This window comes from Puma concolor, chromosome B1 (assembly GCF_028749965.1).
Source record: "Puma concolor isolate L17-30 chromosome B1, mPumCon1.1.hap2, whole genome shotgun sequence".
Lineage (NCBI taxonomy): Eukaryota > Metazoa > Chordata > Mammalia > Carnivora > Felidae > Puma > Puma concolor.
Window position 1 is genome coordinate 161,273,527 of NC_141670.1, and position 4,588 is coordinate 161,278,114.

At 41.7% G+C, this 4,588-nt stretch overlaps 1 pseudogene; it reads right to left on the minus strand.

Moving 5' to 3' along the window:
* Nucleotides 1–219: 219 nt before the first annotated feature.
* On the minus strand, nt 220–324 carry LOC147581981 (signal recognition particle RNA; annotated as a pseudogene).
* Between the last annotated feature and the right edge of the window lie 4,264 nt (nt 325–4,588).

Here is a 4,588-nt window from a genome sequence, read left to right on the forward strand (position 1 = left end):
TTCATTTTAAAATATTTTATTATGGAGAATTTCAAACATATAGGGTAAGGTAATGAAGTTGCTTGTACCCAACACTGAGGTGAACAACTTATCAACTCCTGGCCAACCTTTTTGACCTATACACCTTCTCTAGTGATGGCTCTAAGCCAGCTCATACCTCCTCAAGAGTGGATTGTGAACATTTCTTCACACAACTTGATAGTTTGAAATCAGTCATGGTAACACAGGAGTTTTGACCTGCTCCATTTCTGATCTGGGCCAGTTCATCTCTCCTCTGGCAACTTGGTGGTCCCCTGCTCCCAGGAGGTCACCATATTGGTGCCAAACCTTGTGTGAACACATGGTCAACAGAAGACTGTTAAGAACTCCAGACCCAAAGACTCTGGCCCTACCCTTCACTCCATTCAGCCCACTTCCATTTGCAGGGTACATTTAAAGCTAGAAAACTGTGTTGGGTCAGGATTCCCCTTGCCTTCCACTCCTCTGGGCCACAACTATAGTGGTGAGCCTAAGAGAGTAGTACAAGGGATGAGCCATCCATTCTGGGGTAGAAAAATGCCTGTCCCCCTCAGCCAAACTCCTGGGTTCAGTCTGGGATCTCCTGCAGAGGACAGAGAACTCAATTCCCATTGTCCCTCTTTCTACCAGCTGTTCACTGGATGGTAACAAAATAAGTCACCAAATATCTTCTGATGTGTCTTCTGCAGAAGACACATATGAGACAAACAAATGACAAGTTACATTTTCTTCATGTTCTTACAGGAAGAGAAAGAGTCTAGAGCCTTTGTCTGTGTCCCAAACCTCCTTACTTCCCTACACTTTTCTTGGTTAATAAAATCTTGGCTTAGAAGAGTTCCACTGACTCAAGATATTTTTCAGATATCATATGAATTTCCAGAGATAATTCACATACACAGCATGGGGGATTAAGCCCAGATTCCTCAGCACTGTCTCCTATACAACTGAGAAGCAGAGCCAAATGTAAAGAAAAAAGAGCTAAGGAGAAGAGAAAGAATGTAGAAAATGGGGCTGTCTTCTGCCAAGATAGGAAATTGTTCTAAGTTGCCCCTGGCTTAGGTTTAAACTGTACAGTTTGCTCTAAAATGTGCTCAAACCCCATCACCTTCATTCAAGCCCTCGCTAAAACTTTAAATGAGTTATTATACACATTAAATTGTCATTTAATCGTACCCAAGCACTGTCATAAAAGCAAATGAAGCAAGTCAAGCAGCAATGGAATAAAAAATACTACACTGGTTACATTCTGAAAGCATAAGCTGAAAAATGCTTACTGTCACCTCATACAAGGGGAGAGGGAAGCCTGCCACCATCAGTAACAAATGGCTTAGCAGGCTCTGGCTCTTCGCTTTCCCACCTGCAGCTTGGGAGCTGACAACTGCCAACCAGCAGCAAGACTGGTTTTCACCTAATTCGCCATGTTTGCACCTACCTCGATGTGCACTTGTTTAGTCCAAAGGTCCAGCTCAGAAAGACACTGTCAGACACTAACTCCAGATGATGCTCTCACATGCTTTTTTGTCAAAAAGGAAATGATGACAATTCCCTGCCTAAGAAATCCTTAGTAAAAAAACATCCACTGAGGGCTGTCTTGACAGTGAACTTAAAAGCTCCACACAACTTCTATAAACACGAAGACCCCTAGTCAAACCCCCACATCCACCCAGAGGAGTCTTGGCTTACCCAGCCCCATCAACCCTTGCACTTTTGTGATCTTGTTAAGGGCAAAGACAGGGGAGAACTGGCAAACCCAAAAAGACTAGCTGGATTTATTCTGATAAGAGCAGAGAAAAGAAGCCAGGGATCCTCGAGAAACTGCTAAAGTTGCGCGTGAGAGAGTTAGGGTGCTCAGGTGGGGACCACAAGGGCCTTTGAGACATTTTAAAAGAGGAAGATGGAAAAAGATGGTTTTAAGAAGTTATGCGACTCACTGTGAAGGTAAATCCTTTTGGCTTGGTTTTATGTTTGTTTTGAGTTTGCTTGTTTGCTATATTTTTGAGAGATTGCTTTTTTAAAGATTTAAATTGCTTTTCAAGTATTTTTGGAATTCCAGACATGAGTCCTTTTCTGAAAAAGACTATGTTGAAACTAGCCTATATAGTGACTTCATCTTACACGTTATGTTTAGATATTTATACCTATTTGGCATTTTTTTGAGAGTAATTTATTCCATTTATTTATTATTTGTTGAGTGCAAAAATATTCAACCTGGCCTGCACAAAACTCAAAAAGATCACCTAAGGACCCTGTTTCCAAGAGCTTAACCTGGGGTAATTACCATTTAATGGCTATGATAATTATATTCAATTTAAAAGCACATACTTTCTGAAAAAGCAGAAATCAGCTCTATCGAAGCTCAAAATAGGAAGAGAACACTTCCAGCAGGGGAGGAAGTCGTGGGAGAGGGAGAACCATCATAAACTACAGGATCTTTCATTGGGAGGCAGCATCATAGATGGGCCTTAAATGGTGGGTAGGCTTTCAGCATGGAGAGATGGGAGGGAAGGGTTTTCTAGGTAAGGGAAGGGAATTCCAAACTGAGAGAAAAACCTCAGCAAGGAGTAGAAGAAAGAAAATGAAGAGATGATTCAGGATTTAAATAATGAGTGATTCTGTGTGACTAAAGAAGAGATTCTATGAGGGCAACTAGTGGGAGATGAAGTTAGAAAGACAGGCTATGAGCAAACCATGGTGAGCTGGGAATTCCATGCTAAAGACCTTGGATACCTTGGATCTGGTTCAACAATCAATTGTGAAGGATCCAGGTGGAGATCAACAATTTTGAACAGTGTGTTCCTGAAACAGCGCAAGTTTCATGGCAGGCCCAGCCTGCCCCTCAGCAGTATTGCTCACCATCCAGAATCACTCAGATCTTCCTTAATTTAGACTCCAAAAAGACAAGTTTTCAACCAGGTCTGCACTGAGGTTTTGGAGAAAGGACTGAATTGCTTCAGGCAATCAAGCAAGAAAACTCCAGGCTAAGTACAAGGCAGTCTTTCCTAACATGAGACTGGTCACTATTGCTTTTTTCTGCCCAACCAGATAAAATATGACTACACTAGACTATCATCTCCTGCTCTCACTCCCAGGATCAAGTAGAAGCCCAGTTGGTCTGAAGGTGAATGTGGCCACTGGCATAGGTACATTCTCATGTGCTGGTGGTTTAAGAGATGTTAAATGGTATCTGAAATGGACCTCAAGGTGAAGGGTGGGTGACAGATGCCACAAATGCAAACAAATCACTGGGTGGCTCAGTCAGTTAAGTGTCTGACTCTTGATTTTGACTCAGGTCATGATCTCACAGTCATGGGATTGAGCCCCACATCAGGCTCTGTGCTGGGTGTGGAGCCTGCTTAAGATTCTCATTCTCTCTCTCTCTCTCTCTCTCTCTCTCTCTCTGCCTTTCCCTGCTCACTTGTGCACTCTCTCTCTCTCAAAAAAATAAATATAATAATAATAGTAATAATAATAATAATAATAATAATAATAATAATAATAAGGCACTTGAAGACAAATCAGGAATACTGGAGGTCCTAAAGCAGAGTGCTGGGACACATGGACCAAGAATCAGGGAGAACTGATGTTGGCATCACTAGAAAGGGGGTTTCATCTCCCAGAAGAAGGTTGTTAGAGCTGAGAGATGGCCACTGGTAGAATGCAAAACTGTCACACACAGTGCATCCCAGTCACTAAAAGTGCCATAGCTAAAATAGCATGCTTCCTGGTACAGGGACTATTATCTCCTTTGACTCACAATTATATCCTAGAATTATTCCCATATAGGAGTCACTCTAAATATTCATGGAATGAATGACTCGGTGAACTAGTGCAGCATGGTGAGCAGCCTTCTAGAATGCTGTAGACAAGATTTCTGCATTGGCAAGAGGCTGGATTCAATTTCTAAGATCCCTCTCAGTACTAGGACTCCATAGTCCTCCTCTGAATGTTAAAATTTAGTCACTATTCATTGAGCACCTACTATGTACAAGACAATGCACTAAGCACACACAAAACAAAGATGAATGAAAGAGAGCCCTCATTTTCAAGGAGCTCATCGTCTAGCTGACATGACAGTCAGTGACTTAGCAATACCCTCTTCAAAGGGATCACAGAGTCTCAAGTCTTCTGATGTATCTATTTATGTTCTTCCAGAGATCTTTTAAGTGTTAATATGCATATTTACTAACAACTACCTTCCTAGACTACATAGTTCTGAATTTCATCCCCTACTGAAAAGGTGGGTGAGGATGTTAAAGCTCAGTTTCAAAATACTTCCAGAAGACAATGGATTGCCTGGAACAGTGGCATTTTAATCAAATGGCTTATCTTTCTTTGCCTCCTGTGTATTCTCTTATTGGAGTTCATGAAAGAATCATAGGATCCTAGGGCTGGAAGCGAACTTAGAGCTCATCTAGTACAATACCCCGAGGAAACTAAAGCCTGTGGAGTCAAATAGCCTCTAGTTAGTGATACAGCTGAGGCTGGAACTGTGTCTTTTGACTCACAGCTAACATTCTCTACACCACACCAAACTAACACACTTCTTAAGCATTAGGAAACTTATGATGTA